This window comes from Heterodontus francisci, unplaced genomic scaffold, assembly GCF_036365525.1.
Source record: "Heterodontus francisci isolate sHetFra1 unplaced genomic scaffold, sHetFra1.hap1 HAP1_SCAFFOLD_59, whole genome shotgun sequence".
Lineage (NCBI taxonomy): Eukaryota > Metazoa > Chordata > Chondrichthyes > Heterodontiformes > Heterodontidae > Heterodontus > Heterodontus francisci.
Window position 1 is genome coordinate 7,696,778 of NW_027140758.1, and position 17,159 is coordinate 7,713,936.

The 17,159-nt window shown below is 48.0% G+C and overlaps 1 non-coding gene across 1 annotated transcript; it reads left to right on the forward strand.

Moving 5' to 3' along the window:
- Window positions 1-16,617: 16,617 nt before the first annotated feature.
- On the forward strand, window positions 16,618-16,700 carry trnal-uaa (transfer RNA leucine (anticodon UAA)). The gene has a single exon. It is a non-coding gene; the product is annotated as a tRNA-Leu (tRNA).
- The last annotated feature ends 459 nt before the right edge of the window (window positions 16,701-17,159 follow it).

Here is a 17,159-nt window from a genome sequence, read left to right on the forward strand (position 1 = left end):
AGGAACAGATGTGCAGATTATTTCTTAAATGGTAAGAGATTAGAAAGTGTAGATGTACAAAGGGGCCTGGGTGTCCTTGTCAATAAGTGACTGAAAGCTAATATGCAGGTGCAGCAAGCAATTCAGAAGACGAATGATATGTTAGCATCTATCACAAGAGGATTTGAGTACAGGAGTAGTGAAGTCTTGCTTCAATTGTATATAACCTTGGTTGGTCTGCAGTTTGGAATACTGTGTGCAATTTTGGTCCCCTTACCTTAGGAAGGATATCATTGCCATAGAGGGAGTGCAATGAAGGTTCACCAGACTTGTTCCCGGGATGGCAGGACTGTCCTATGAAGAGAGATTGGGGAAACTGGGCCTGTATTCTCCAGAGTTTCAAAGAATGAGAGGTGATCTCATTGAAACTTACAAAATATTTAAAGGGATAGACAGGGTAGATGAAGTTTTTCCTCCGGTTGAGGAGTCTAGAACCAGGGGACACAATTTCAACAGAAGGGGAAAGCCACTTAGGACAGAGACCAGGAGAAATTTCTTTACTCAGAGGGTTGTGAATCTTTGGAATTCTCTACCCCAGAGAGCTGTGGAAGCTCAGTCATTGAGTATGTTTAAAGCAGAGATTGACAGATTTCTAAATACAAATGACATAGGGGAAATGGAGATAGTGTGGGAAAAAGGCATTGAAGTGGATGATCAATCATCATCATATTGAATGGCGGGGTGGTCTCAATGGGCTGAATGGCCTACTCCTGCTTCTATCTTCCTATCAGTCTGCTAACTTCATATGCATGCTGTCATTGTCCCTTTTATTACATGGGCTTCAGTTTTACTGGCAGTCTAGTATGTGACATCATCAAGAAGGTTTTCAATAAGTTAAATAAGGAGAAATTGTTTCCAGTGGCAAAAGGGTCAGTAACCAGAGGATGTATTTATCAGGTGATTGAGAAAAGAACCAGAGGCGAAATGAGGAATGATTTTTTATACAGTGATGTGTTGTGATCTGGAATGCACTGTCTGATCAGGACTTGAAAGCAGATTCAGTAGTAACTTTGAAAAGCAATTGGGATAAATACTGGAAGGAAAAATGTACGGATTACAGGAAAAAGCTGAGCAGCAGGACTAATTGGATAGCACAACCAAAGAGACAGCACTGACACAATGGACCAAATGGTCTCCTTCTTTGGGTATCAGTCTATGGTTTTATGAACATAATGTTGATACAATTCGCTGAGTTGGAAGGGAAGTGAACCCAGATTCCGGGTATTCTAAACACCAGACCCAAACCAACTGAACAAGCCTTTTGTTTAATCTCTGTTTTTCACACCAGCTTCTCCTCGCTCTTTCTGTGTTTCCAGCCTGGTCTGTTCCTCTGAACTTCATTCATGACACTTTATTGAGAACGGCCAATTGGAATGGAATACATTGGAATGGATTTTTCTGTCGGCGGCTGACATGGAGGGCAGACTTCGCGCATCCACACGGCAAGAAGGCATTTCAAGTATTTATGAGTCCAATTGTCAGCAATTTTATTCACTGGATCCAATTGAACTAATAGCACAAGGGAACCACGGGGCTTCAGAGCCTCGCCTGGTTAAAGGAGGTGACTGGGAGGTGGGAGCTGAGTGTTGGCTTCACTGGGAAGCTGTCGGGTGAGGTAGCGTAACTTGGCAGCAAGGGTGGAGGGGGAAAGGGCATCCGGAATCACTGTCAGGAGTGGGGGCCAATGTGCCAGCTCTGCAGGAGGAGCTACACCAGGGTGCCATTGAGGCAGTGCCACCTCAATGAGGGTAAATGTGAGTGGGTAAAGAGTGAGGTAAATGTGGCTGGGTGTTGTTTACTGTGAAGGCCTTGCACTCAGGGAGGGGCAACCTGTCATGGGCCTCATTCACCCTGGATTCGAGGCTCCCATTGAGGAGGAGTAGAGAGGGAGGGAGGGAAGGGCAGGCACCAGCAGGGACACCACAGCAGCTTGGGTGCCCACAGGAAGGCCAGCCTCGAACAGGAGGCTGGAGAAGGAGGCAGAGGAACACGTCAGCCAAGGTTCGACTACCTACAGATGTCCGAATGACAGTGTCTCCACAGACTGCACCTCTCCACGGAGGTTGTCACTGATCTCTCTGCCATGATGCAGCTGTGCCCCATGGGACTTGGTGGGCACCTGATGCCGGTGTCACTGAAGGTCACTGTGCCACTGAACTTCTCGATGACCAGATCATTGCGGGGATCCACTGGAGATATGTGTGGAATCTCACAGTCTGTGGTGAATCAGTGCATCAAGGAGGTCACCAATGTCCTGTTCAGGAGGCCCGGTGACTATGTGCACATCGATCCAAACAGTCACGCTAAGAGGGCTATAGGATTCAGGGCCATCGCTGGATTTCCCCAGGTGTAGGGTGTCATTGACTGCACCCATGTGACCATCAAGGCTCCTGCAGACCAGCCAGCACCCTTCAACAGGAAGGGCTTCCATTTGCTCAGTGTGCAACTGGTCTGTGACCATCACAAATGGATCCGATAGGTGTGTGCACAAATCCCGGGAAGCAGCCACAACGCCTGCATACCAAGGCAGTCGCAGGTGCCAGAACTTTTCCGTGGCCCCATGCGCTTTCTGAGATGGATCCTTGGAGACAAGGGCAACCCAGTGAGGACATGAGTACTGACGCCTGTGAGGAATCCACACAAGGATGCAGAGGAGAGGTACAAAACCTGCTGCGGGTCAACCCGAGTGACCATCAAGGAGGCCATTGGTCTCCTGAAGATGAGATTGAAGCGCCTGGATTGTTCCAGTGGAGTCCTTCAGTATGTCCCGGCGAGGGTCTCGTATATCGCGGTGGTTTGCTGTGCACTGTGGCATTACAGAGGGGTGAGGTGTTGACTCGTGAGGATATCGTGGAGTGTGATATCTCCTCTGATGGTGAGGATGTGGAGGAGGAGGCTGCTCAGGCAGTGCCAGATGAAGGACCTCAGGCACAGCAGGAAAGCCACCATGAGATACACACAAGGGAGACATGAGACACCCTTATACATTCACGTTTCCTTTGAGCCTTACCACCTTCTGGAACCAAGTCAACAAAGTCTTAGCTTTGATCAGCCCTGTTGTCACCTCCTTCCTTCTGCACTACAGCGCCCAGGTACACATCGCACAGTGGAAAGGCCGAAGCTTTGTGAACTCAGGGCTTGGTCCCTCACTTCCAGCCCCTTGGGAGGAAGGGTTTAAATGAAGTCCCAAAGGGCATCAACAATTAGAAGGAGACAGAGTGAGAGAACATCATTTCTTTATTCTGTGTGACACCAAACACAACCCTATCCATCTGGAATGTACATTCACCCGTGAACCCCTCAGTGAATCTAGGTGCTCTTCTTAAATCTTTTCCGGGTGCTCCTACGTGGTGCTCCCCCTGCTCTGGCAGCTGAGGTGGAGACAGGCCGCTGACCTTGCTGCCCCATGGCTTGGGATGACATTGGTGGCCGTCCTCTGGCTGCCTGAGTCCTGGAGGGCCCCGGCACACTAAGGGCCTCCTGCACAGGTACAGGGACCCCCCTCTGTCATCGAGGATGATGGAGACACTGGCATCACTGGTGTCACTGGCAGAGGGACTTTCGAGCTACCGTCCACACCAGGAGCACCCTGAGAGGAGACCCCAGATGTAGCAGCCAGCTGCTCCTCCCCCTTATAAGACACACTTGTACCTCCCTGCTGACCTGAGAGGGACGTGGACCTGGTGGAGAATTCAGGTGCCTCGTCCCCCCTCTCACCTTGTCACCGCTGGATGGAGCTCATGGACAAAGTGATGGAGTGCAGGTTTGCGAACATCTCTGGCAGCCACTGATTGATCGGCTGGATCTGGCTCTCCATGAGAGTCACCAATCTCTCAATGGAGGAAGCCAGACACACCCCCATCAGAGACAGTGCAGCACCCAAGGCCTGGATGGACTCCTCCACCATCCTTGTTTGGGTACACATAGCCTCTGGCAACTCTGCCAGATGTTACCTGACCTCTCGCTGCAGCTGCGGTATTTCCCGTGTTGCTGGTGACACCCGAGGCATGTCATCAGCCTGAGGCTCAGTGTGGGCCTGGCCTCCCACAGACCACCAACTGTCAGTGGCCTCGGCTGTCACAGCCTCCGTCAGCTGCCCAGGCCTGTCTGTGATGTGCTCATCAGTTTGCGTGAGCGTTTCTGTTCTGGTGGAGGGTGCAGGGGAATGATGTGATGGTGCACCATCTGAGGCTCCCTCCTCCTCCTCAGACGTATCCGGCTGTCTCCCAGTCTCTCCAGCGCTTTGCTTTTGTCGTTCATCCGGGCCTTCATGAGAAAACAGGGACATTGAAGGGTTACGGTCTGCCCATCGTGACATTCCAACCACCCCTACTGTGCAGCTCCATTGATGCAGTGGTGAACAGATGAGCAGTGTGGCTCCTTTGCAGCGGATGCTCACTTGTGCCCCAGGAGATGTTCACTCACTCTCTTGGGTAGATGCCCCTGTCTCTCCATCAGCTATGGAGCTGCTGCTTTGCTGCCCTGCCTGTTCCATGGCCTCCTCCTCCATCGGGATGAGGACACGGAGATAAGGCACTCCACCGCCAGTCTTGACACGCTCTTTCCAATTGTGGGATGTCTTCTCCTGCAGCCACTATGATGAACAAAGTTAGTCTCCCAGCGGGGACAAGCCCAACATCTCTGATGGTGATAGTCCAGCAGTCCATGATGTGGACACACATATGCCTCCTGCATGCGGCCCCTCTCGAGGGACTGTGTGAGGTTATATAATGACTGACGTGTGCCTCTCCTGCTGCCCTTCCCCAATACACATGACTGGGTGGTCACTCCCTTTCCACTAAACATTCCCTCTCACTCTGCCACATGCAATGTCCAAAGGGTCCAAAGTGTTTTGAGTTGTCGCCTGAGCAACCTGGATCAGGTCATTGACCCACTTCCTGCACTGGATCCATGTCCTGGGGGTGAACCCATGGCTGCTGACCTCACCTACTATCTCCAGCCAGCTTTGCTTGGTCAGGTGGACAGGTCTCCACCTCCCATCCCTGGGGAAGAGGATCTTGCACCTTTCTCTTGCCACCTGGAGGAGAACCTGCAGGGAGGCATCGCTAAACCGTGGCACCATGGTCACTGCAGGCTCGCATTCAGCTCCTTACCCATCAGGCAACAGAGGCAGCAGAACGGGTCCTGGGGCATCAGAGGCAGCAGAACTGGTCCTGGGACAGCAGATGGCTCTCAGGAAGACACTCCTTTAAACCAGGCAGCAGTGAATGCAGGGCTGGCAGCCCTTTAAATATGGTGCCAGCACCTGCCGTTCTTTCAGATGTCAGTGTCATCGGCACCTCATTCCCTACCTCTGGTCCTTGTTTACATAGGCCCCACGCCTCCCCTTCATTAATTTGTCGGCTGCTCCGTGATCGGAGTCGGTCGGCCACATTTCACTCGTGTGGTGACGACACCCGCTTCCGGTGCCTCTGCCGAGAGCCGCACCGTTAGTTTAAAATTCAGCCCATGGGGTCAAGAGTGGAAAATCTCCCCTCTGATTCTCTCTACTTAAACTGAAGGAGAAACCAAATTAAAACTGATGAAACCAGGGATTGTATTCTGGTTCTTCAATCTAGTGTTCTCCCAACTGAGCTATTCCATCCTCACTGTGAGCTCATCTTCATTGGAGACAAATATAACCCCAGGCGGAATTTCCCCACCCGTTCATTCCTCACTTGAGGGGAATGGGACCCGACCAGATCGCGGAACTCAGATTATGTGAATTTTCTGCTCTTGATATCTTCATATTATTTTGCGTTTGAGCCACTTTTAATCAGGTTCACGGACAAATTCTTCTATCATCCCTTCTCCCACATTCTCTCTCTCTCATTCATTCTTTATTCCTCACAATCCAGAAAGGGTTAGGAATCAGAGCTCACCCCCAAACCCTCTGCACACAGACCTCTGTCTGTCACCCTGTTTGCTCCAAGATCCAAGAGACCAGTCAATAAATTACACTCTTTATAAACACAGTGTTGGACACAGAGTTAAATACACTGAAGTATTTTGAAAAAAGTTCATCTTACGGGTTGTTACTGAGCCCACAGAGCAGGGCGAGCCCAGGCTCCAGCCCCAGCCCCAGCCTGTGCTGTGTTAGCTGATGCCACTTGGTGTGATACTGAGCCACATGGAGCAGGAAAGGGCCTGGTTGTATTCATGGCCTGTGTTGAGTTAACTGAACCCACCCAATGTTGTAGGAGCCACACAGAACAGAATGGGCCCAGGCTCCTTCCTCAGCCTGAGGGATGATAGTTCATCTCACACGGTGTTGTACAGAGCCCCACACAGAACAGGAAAGTCCCAGGCTCCATCCCCGGCCTGTGGTATTTTACTTCATCACACCTGGTATGGTACGGAGCCCCCAGAGCAGGAAAGATCCAGCTTCCATCTCCAGCCTGTGCTGAATTAGCTGATCTGACCTGGTTGGCACTGAACCACAATCAGGGGAGGATGGGCCGAGGCTCCCTGGCCTGTGGTGTGTTAGTTATTCTCATTTGGTGAGGTACTGAGCACTATATAGAGCAGGAAGGGCCTGTGCTCAGTGAGCTGATCTCACCTTGTGCCTTCCTGAGACCCACACACAGAGCAGGACAGGCTTAGGCCTCATCCCCGGCCTGTGCTCAATTAGCGGATCTCAGCCAAAAGATTTTGATAAGGTTCCACACAAGAGGCTTCTCTATAAGATTAAAGTCCCTGGTATCAGTGGTAATATATTGATCTGGATTGGGAACTGACTGGCAGGACGTAGGCAGAAAGTAGTTACAGATGGATCTGGATCTGTTTGGAGACCAGTTACCAGTGGTGTCCCACAGGGATCGGTGTTGGGTCTGTTGCTCTTTATTATTTTTATTAATGATCTGGATGTAGGTGTAGGGGGCACCATCTGTAAATTTACAGATGATTTGAAGATCTGTGCGAGTGTTCAGACTGCAGACGATGCTCGACTGTTTCAGGCTGATCTTAATGTGTTGGGAGATTGGGTTCAGGACTGGTAAATGATGTTTAATTTGGGTAAGTGCAGTGTTATTCATGTGGACAGGGCGAATGCTCAACATTCATACACCCTTCAGGGAAAAACATTAAAGCAGGTGGAGAAAGAAAATAATTTTGAGCAGAGATCTGGATGTTCTAGTGCACAGATCTCGAAAGGTACAGCAGCAATGCTGTGAAGTGATAGCTGGAGCAAATAGGGGGTTGGGCTGCATTCAGAGGATAATTGCATATAAGATGGGGCATATTCTTTCATGGGATGTGAGCGACACTGGCAAGGCCAGAATTTGTTACCCATCCCTAATTGTCCTTGACAAGATGGCGGTGAGCTGCCTTCTTGAATTGCTGCACTCCATGTGGTGTAGATACACCCACAGTGCTGTTAGGAAGGGAGATCCAGGATTTTGACCCAACATCAGTGAATGAACAGCGATATTGTTCCAGATCAGATGGTGTGTGACTTGAAGGGGAACTTGCAGATGGTGGTGTTTCCATGCATCTGCAGCCCTTGTCCTTCAAGGTGGTGGAGGTCTTCGGTTTGGAAGGTGTTTTTGAAGGAGCCTTGGTGAGTTGCAGCAGTGCATCTGGTAGATGGTACACACTACTGCCACTGTGCGTCAGTAGTGAAGGGAGTGAATGTTTAAGGTGGTGAATGGGGTGACAATCAAGGCAGCTGCTTTGTCCCGAACAGTGTCGAGTTTCTAGAGTATTGTTGGAGCTGCACTCATCCTGGCTTGTGCCTTGTAGATGGTGGACAAGTTTTGGAGAGTCAAAAATCACAAAATTATTACAGTGCAGAAGGAGGCTATTCGGCCCATTGTCTCTGCATAGAATCATTGAACATAGAAAGTTTACAGCACAGGAAGGCCAAAAATCGGGCAACCCAGCGGAATCCCATTGTCCAGCATTTGGACCGTAGCCCTGCAGGTTCAGGTACTTGAGGTGCACATCCAGACTCCTCTTAAATGAGTTGAGGGTTTCTGCCTCAACTACCCTTATAGGCAGTGAGTTTCAGACCCCTCGCACCCTCTGGGTGAAAAAACGGTTCCTCATCTCCCCTCTAATCGTTCAACGAATCACTTTAAATCTATGCCCCTTAGTCATTGACCTCCCTGCTAAGGTAAATAGACCCTTCCCATCCACTCTATCCAGACCCCTCACAATTTTATACATTTCAATCAAATCTCCCCTCAGCCTCCTCTATTCAACCCCAGCCGATCCAATCTTTCCTCATCGTTGCATTTTTCCAGAGCTGGCAACATCCTCGTAAATCTCCTCTGTAACCTCTCGAGTGCAATTACATCCTTTCTGTAATGAGGTGACCAGAACTGCACACAGAACTGAAGTTGTGGCCTAACTAATGATTGATACAGTTCCAGCATAACCTCCCTGCTCTGATACTCTATACCTCGGCTAATAAAGGAAAGGATTCCATAAGCCTTCTCAACCAACTTATCAACCTGTCCTGCTACTTTCAGGGATCTGTGGACATTCACTTCAAGGTCCCTCACTTCCTCTAGACCTCTCAGTATTCACCCATTAATTGTGTATTCCTTTGCCGTGTTTTACCTCACCAAAGGCATCACCTCACACTTCTCCAAGTTGAATTCCATTTGCCACTTTTCTGCACACCTGACCAGTCCATTTTTCCAGCTCTCCAAATGAGCATTTCACCTCGTGCCGAGAGCTGAATTATTCATTGCAGAATTCTCACTGTCTGTTTTACCTTTGGTGCCACAGTATTTATATGAATGGTCCAGTTAAGCTTGTGTCTATGGTTACCCCCAGGATGTTGATGGTGGGGGGGATTCAGCGATGGTAATGCTGTTGAACGTCAAAGGGAGATGGTTACATTCTCTCTTGTTGGAGATGGTCATTGCCTGGTACTTATGTGGTGTGAATGTTACTTGCCACTTAGCAGGCCAAGCCTGAATGTTGTCCAGGTCTTGCTGCTTCTGGACACGGACTCCTTCAGTATCTGAGATGTCCGGAATTTGTCCTTTTATGAAACCTTGGTCAGGCCTCACTTGGAATATTGTATCCAGTCTTGGTCTCCTCACATGATGGGTGCTATTGAGGCTTTTGACAGGGTATAGAGGAGAGACATTAAACTAATTCCCAGTGTATGACATCTTCGTTATCAAGTTAGACTAAAAGAGTTGGAACCCTACACCGTAGAGAAACCTAGATTGAGGGGTGATCCAATTGAGGTTCATAAGTAATGAAGGGTCCAATTTAGCATGGGAGAGGAGTCATAATTGTATATTGTAAAAGGCCAGATGTCACCCGGATCACATTAAATTTCATTTTCAGCAACGGGTTAATGAACCAGGAGGGCTGAGTGGTTAAGGTGTTGGACTTAAAATCCAATGAATATATGTCTGTGTGTGTTCAAACCCCACTCCTGGTATCTGTGCCGGCCAAATGTTACTTGTTGTTTCCCTGACTTTTGCCTTGCACCATCATCTCTTCTGTCATTTAATCACTCCTGCCTTCCAACCGATCACAGCTTCCTATTATTTGCCCCAGCACCGTTCCTTGTCTCTGCACTTGCTTATAAGCTGGGAAACCTTGAACTTAATCTCCTCTGTCCCCTCACAATGACCTTCTCATCTTTCCTGAACTGTGGTTCCTCACAGGATCCGCTGCCTCTCCGACTCCCCTCCAGGGGAAACTGAAGGCCCTGAGCCTGGGTCTTGCTTTCTACGCTTGCTGGTAGTTGAGTCCTTGCATGTCTAGACTCCTCCAGGAAGGGTTTGCCATAATCTTCCAATCTTCCCTGGATAAGGGGATTGGAGAGTGGCAAATGACACCCTTATTCAAGAAAGGGTGTAAGGACAGTCCAAGCAACTCCATGCCAGTTAATTTAACATCAATGCTGGGTAAGGTTTCAGAAATGATAATCAGGGAAAATATCAATGGACATTTAGAGAGGTTTGAGTTAATTAAGGATATCCAGCATGGATTTGTAAAAGGCAGATCATGCTTCACTAATCTAATTGAATTTTTTGATGAAGGAGCAGAGAAGTTTGATGAAGGAAATGCAGTGGATGTTGTTTCTATGGATTTTACGAAAGCATTTGATAAGGTATCACATAAAAGGCTGGTTAACAAAATTGAGGCTCATGGAATAGGAGGGTCAGTGTCCAATTGGTTAAAAAATAGGATTAAGGGCAGAAACAAGCAAGTTGTAGTAAAAGGTTTCTTTTCAGACTCGGGGATGGTCGACGGTGGTGTTCCCCGAGGGTCAGTGCTGGAATCACTGCTTTTCTTGCTATGTATAAAATATGTGGATCTTGGAATACGGAACAGAATCTCAAAATTTGCTGACAATACCAAACTTGGAGGTGAGGCAAACAGTGAGGATGATATGAACCGCCTGCAATAGGACATAGATAGGCTAGCAGAATGAGCAGAGAGGTGACGGATGGAATTTAATACTGTTAAGTGTGAGGTGATGCATTTTGACAGAAGGAATAGGGAGAGACAATGTATCCTTAATGGCACAGTTCTAAAGAGTGTTCAGGGACGGAGGGACCTGGAGATGCATGTGCATCGATCTTTGCAGGTAGCAGGGCATATTGAGAGAGTAGTAGTAAAATATATGGCATCTTGGGCTTTATACAAACATACAAGCATACGAATTAGGAGCAGGAGTAGGCCACTGGGCCCTTCCAGCCTGCTCCGCCATTCAATAATTTCATAGCTGAACTGATGACCCACATTTCCAGCTACCCCTGACCACCCCCTTGCTTATCAAGAATCTATCTACATCTGCCTTAAAAATATTCAAAGACTCTGCTTCCACTGCGTTTTGAGGAAGAGAACTGCAAAGACTCACAACCCTCTAAGAGAAAAAAATTCTCCTCATCTCTGTCTTAAATGGGCGACCCCATATTTTTAAACAGTGACCCCTAATTTTAGATTCTCCCACAAGAGGAAACATCCTTTCTACATCCACCCTGTCAAGACCCTCAGGATCTTATGTGTTTCAATCAAGTTGCCTCTTACTCTTCTAAAATCTGGTGGATACAAGCCAAGCCTGTCCAATTTTTCCTTGTAAGACAGCCCACCATTCCAGGTATTTGTCCAGTAAACCTTCTCTGAACTGCCTCCAATGCATTCACATCCTTCCTTAAATAAGGAGACCAGTTCTGTAGCCAGTACTCCAGATGTGGTCTTACCAATGCCCTGGATAGCTGAAGCATAACCTCCCTACTTTTGTATTCAATTCCCCTCGCGATAAACACGAGCATTCTATTAGCTTTCCTAATTACGTGCTGTACCTGCATACTAACCTTGTGCGATTCATACACGAGGACACCCAGATCCCTCTGCATCTCAGGGCTCTGCAATCTCTCACCATTTAGATAATATGCTTCTTTTTTATTCTTCCCGCCAAAGTGGACAATTTCACACTTTCCCACATTTTACTCCATTTGCCAGGTTGTTGCCCACTCACTAAACCGATCTACATCTCTTTGTAGCCCCCTTATAAGAACATAGGAAATAGGAGCAGGAGTAGGCCATTCAGTCCCCAAAGCCTGCCCCACCATTTAATAAGATCAGGGATGATTTGCCCCAGACCTCAACTCCTCTTTCGTGCCAGCTCCTCATAGCCCTCAACTCCCCAATATTTCAAAAATCTATCTGCCTCCTCTTTAAATGCTTTCAGTGATTTAGCCTCCACAACTCTCTGGGTAGAGAATTCCAGACATTCACTACCCTCTGAGAGAAGAAATTCCTTTGCATCTCAGTTTTAAATGACTGTCCCCTTATTCTGTAACTATGTCACCTAGTTTGAGATTCCCCCACTAGTGGAAACATCTACCCTGTCAAGCCCCCTCAGAATCTTATACATTTCAAAAAGATCACCCTTATTCTTCTAAACTTTAATGTATAAAGGCCTAACTTGTTAGCCATTCTTGATAAGTCAACCCCTTTCTCCCAGGAATCAGCCGAGTGAATCTCTTTTGACTGTATCCAATGCCAATATATCCTTTCTTAAATACGGGGACCAAAACTGTACACAGCACTCCAGGTGTGGCCTCACCAACACCCTGTACAGCTTTAACAAGACTTCCCTATTTTTAAACTCCAGCCCCCTAGCAATAAAGGCCAAAATTCCATTTGCCCTCTTAATTACTTGCTGCACCTGCATGCTAACTTTTTGTGTTTCAATCACAAGAACACCCAGATCCCTCTTTTTTGGAGTCTCTGTCTATTTATATAATAGTCTGCATTTTGATTCTTCCTACCAAAGTGTATGACCTCACAATTTCCTACATTAAACTCCATCTGCCAAGTTTTTGCCCACTCATTCAACCTATCTATATCCCCTTGGAGATTCCTTATGTCTTCATGACAACATGCCCTACCTATTTTTGTATCATCAGCAAATTTGGATATATTACACTCTGCCCCCTCCTCCATGTCATTAATATAGATAGTAAATAATTGAACCCCAAGCACTGATCCTTGTGGCACTCCACCAGTCACATCCTGCCAATGAGAAAATGGCCCATTTGTGCCTACTCTTTGTTTCAAGGAATTGGTAACTCGTGTGTGCATCATCAGTTCAGGAAGTGATGTCATACAGTATGTGACAGAGTAGGAGATGGGATGATCCCCGTTAAGATGTGCCTGTAATACTCTCCTGTAAATTGTATATAGTATTGTCAGTCTTCAATAAAAAAGTCAAATTATTTGTTGGCGTTGATCAGTGTGTGATTGGTAAGTCTGTGTGATGAACAGGGGTTGGCAACATGTCTGTACATGGACACCAGTGTCCACGTTAAAACAGTTCGGTCCGTGACTGATAATTTCAGGGATGAGAAATTTCCCATTGGCTTCTTCTTCCAGACCAGTCTGACTTTCAATCAAATCGCAGCCGTCAGTTTCACAGCTGACAGGTCCTGAGAGCAGAGACAACGTTTCAGAACCTCGGACAAGTTCGGAGCTTTCCGGCAGTTCTGATTTCATTTAAAAGCCCTCCAGAAAAACCCGAGCTTGTCCGAGTTTCGGAAGTGGTGTCTCTGCTCAAAGCACCTGTCAGCTGTGAAACTGACGGCTGCGATTTTTAAAAAAAGACTAACCATAAAGCTGAGAGTTCTCGCTCTCTGCAACTGTCAGAGAGAGGGAGAGAGAGAGAGGAGAGTAAGAAGGAGAGAGGAGACCGGGGGTGGGTGTCGGCAGAGAGAGGGGCAGAGAGAGAAAGGACAACCTGAAAGGTTTACCCCGTATCCTTAGATTATGACCCCTGGTTCTGGACTCACACCCAAATCCCATGAACGAATAAAAAAAGTCACAACTGTGATTGGCTCTTGTAGCAGACTCTGGTTAACAGACAATATTCGGAGCGCCGGCCCCAGACTGTTTAACACTGACTGAGCTGAGAAAATACAACTCACCCCCGAGAATCCGCAGCACAGACCGAGCGGAGGGGAAAAACTGTCCTGGGAACTCTACATTCAGGGAACAGTTTGTCCTGTGAATATGCAGATGTGAATATTGTGGAAGAGAGATTGTATTAAAGGGGAGGGCGGGTTAGTCTGAAGCCACTGTGTTTGTGGGTCCGCTCTCATCGCCGGATTTCAGAGTCATTCTTGTGTAAAATCAAATGATCTTCCAGTCAAAGAACCGCCCTGCTCCCTGCTCAGCCCCAAAGTGGGAATTCGGGATCATTTTTTTTAATTTCAAGATTTCAGTTGAAAAGTAGAGAACATGTCAGCGAGGGGTGAGAGAGGGCGGTCAGTGCAGCAATAAAACCAGGTTAAATGGAAAATGGAGTCCTCAATCCTAGTGAAAGCTTTTCAACAGCAAACATACTGGAGTGAGAGACAGGAAAGATCTAGTCTGGAAGTCTGGAGTCTCTGAATTTCAATGGAATTGTAGAGTTTGTGAGGAGAGAGAAACACAGAGAGACAGCAGGAGCCGAGAGCTGACAGCAGCTTGTCTCCGCCCCGTCCTCTCTCTGCCTTGAAGTTGCTCTGTGCCACCATCACCGGCTTCATTTCTGACCCAGTTCACACTGACAGTGAGAATTTGTGCAGAGTCCCGGACATGACCGATAGTGCAGCAGCCCAAACGGCTCCTCCAGCCGCCGCCGCCGCCCAAGTCAAGACCCCCAAGAAGAAGAAGGCGGCTCCCCGGAACAAGCCAGCCGGTCTCCCGTTGGGCGAACAGTTCCTCAAGATTGTGCCGGCTTTCAGCGATCGCAAGGGGATGTCCCTGGCCGCCATAAAGAAGGCTCTGGGTAGCAGCGGTGTCGATGTGGAGAAGCTCAGGACCCAGATCAAGCAAAGTATCAAGAGGAATGTGAACAAAGGCTCCCTGGTGCAGAGCAAGGGACAGGGAGCCTCCGGCTCCTTAAAAAATCAGCAAGAAGGAAAACCCAGGGAAAAGTGGGAAAGAAGGTGAAGAAACTAGCAGACAAGAAATCTTTAGTGAAGAAACCAGCAGACAAGAAATCTTTAGTGAAGAAACCAGCAACCAAGAAATCTTTAGCGAAGACACCAGCAGCCAAGAAATCTTTAGTGAAGAAACCAGCAGATAAGAAATCTTTAGTGAAGAAACCAGCAGACAAGAAATCTTTCATGAAGAAACTAGCAGACAAGAAATATTTCATGAAGAAACCAGCAGCCAAGAAATCTTTAGTGAAGAAACCAGCAGACAAGAAATCTTTAGTGAAGAAACCAGCAGCTAAGAAATTTTTAGTGAAGACACCAGTAGACAAGAAATCTTTAGTGAAGAAATCAGCAGCCAAGAAATCTTTAGTGAAGAAACCAGCAGACAATAAATCCTTCGTTAGAAACCAGCAGACAAGAAATCATTGGTGAAGAAACCAGCAGCCAAGAAAGTGACAACAAAGGAAGTAACAGCCAAGAAAACGAGCAGCAAAGCGGCGGCAACGCCAAATAAGGCGGTGAAGAAAGCAGTGCTTCAGAAAAAGTCTCCTGCGAGGAAGGTCAAAAAAGGCAAGAGTGCGGCGGGCAGAAAGGCGCTGAAGAAAGTGCAGACATGGAAGAGCAAGGTCAAGCCGAAAGCAGCGAAGGCTCAGAAAGCAGGGTCTGGAAAGAAGTGAAAGAGCGCGGGAAACTTGTAAACATCTGAACACAAAGGCTCTTCTCAGAGCCACCCACATCTCTCAGGAAAGAGCTGATCCCCTGATCAAATGATCCCTGTCCCGGCCCCGCCTGCAGATTCCACATGGAAATGATTTGGAGTAAATCCAGGATCCCTGGTGACTCGCTGACATCCCCTCCACCCAGCCCTTTCCCCACTCTCTGTAATAAAACAGAAGGATGTCCGGCCCTCACTCTAACTGGAGATGTGTTCGGTGTAGTCTCAGTTCACAAATTCAGGGGGAGAGTCCTGAAAGGCAGCTCGGTCACTCTGACTGAAACCGCCAGTTCCCCGGGGTTGCAGACCCTGACACTGCGGGGAGAGAATCCCCGACTCTATCCCGCCGCCGGGGGAAACAGACAGCTCTGTGTCCGGAGAATAGGGAGGGCAGGGGAGAAGGCACATATTAAAGCGCTGCAATGGACTCAGCTCCTGTGTGTGCACAACTCTCACTGATTCCGTCCTCTGGGAACAGTGCGGTCCAAACAGATCAGGTTAGGAGAGAGACACACAGCCCGAGAATGGCCTCTTCCTTCCTGCATTTACTCTGTTCTGGGAGCAGATTCTCATTGAGAAGCGGCGCTCAGATCACCGGAGAGAAAAAAAAAAACACAATTCAAACTGTCCAAATGAAAAACAGAGAATTAACCCGGACACTTCCATTATTAAATTAATTCATCAGCTCCGAACCAGTTCCCGTTAATGTACCGGGATAATCTCGGGATTGATCAAATCGAAGGCAGCGGGATTTATTAAATTGTTGATTCTGACACCCTGTAGTTCAGTTCTTTACTTAACTAGAGGGGGAGATGTGTGAGCAGAGAAACAGAGCGAAATCCAAAGAGGGAACTGAAAACACACCTGGACAGATGTGAAACAGGTCAATCCACTGTTACAATAACTCCATCACTGATTCCCTCCTGACAGTAACCAGTCCTTTCACAGAGACTGTGGGTGGCTCTGAAAAGAGCCTTTGGTTTCTGAGATGACATTTTGGCCGCTTTACTTTTTCTGGGAGCTCGAGTGCTGGTTTTCTTGGGCAGCAGCACGGCCTGGATATGAGGCAGCACCCCGCCCTGAGCGATAGTCACCCCTCCCAGCAGCTTGTTGAGCTCCTCGTCGTTGCGGACGGCCAGCTGCAGGTGTCTGGGGATGATGCGGGTCTTCTTGTTGTCCCGGGTCGCGTAACCGGCCAGCTCGAGGATTTCAGCGGTCAGATACTCGAGCACAGCAGCCAGATAGACCGGGGCTCCAGCACCCACACGCTCAGCATAGTTGCCCTTTCTCAGGAGCCTGTGAACACGGCCCACCGGGAACTGCAGTCCAGTCCGGGAGGAGCGAGACTTGGCCTTGGCCCGAGCTTTCCCGCTGGTCTTTCCTCTTCCAGACATTTCCACAATCTCACAAATACTTTCACAAAGAATGAATAATTTCCTTAGCATTAATGATAGCCACTAGGCGGTCATGATGGCCGAGCGGTTTAAGGCGCTGCGTTTAAGTCGCAGTCTCCATTGGAGGCGTGGGTTCGAATCCCATTTCTGACACCTTGCGTTTTGACTGCACTGGAGGCGTTTGGGAGCAGCGGTGAAGAGCAAAGAGAGAACAGGAAAGAACATGGACAAGCAAAATAACAATGGACCCAAAGATGTTGCATCAAAACATTCGAGTCAGAGGCAACTGAGCAAACAGCAGGGCACATAAAAGATCAAAAATGTAACCTTTGTATCGGGGTGGAAGATGTTGCCAATATCCTTAATGAATACATTACTGTCTTCTCAAATGAGGGGGTGATGCAGATATTGTTATAAAGGAGGAGGAGTGTGAAGTATTGGACGTGATAACCAAAGGAGAGAGGAAGTCTTAATGGGATGAGCATCCTTGAATGTGGATAAATCACCAGGACCAGATGAAATGTACCCCAGGCTGTTGAATGAAGCCAGGGAAGAAATAGTGGAAGGTCTGACCATCGTTTTCCAGAGGATTGGAGGTCTTGTAACGTTGCA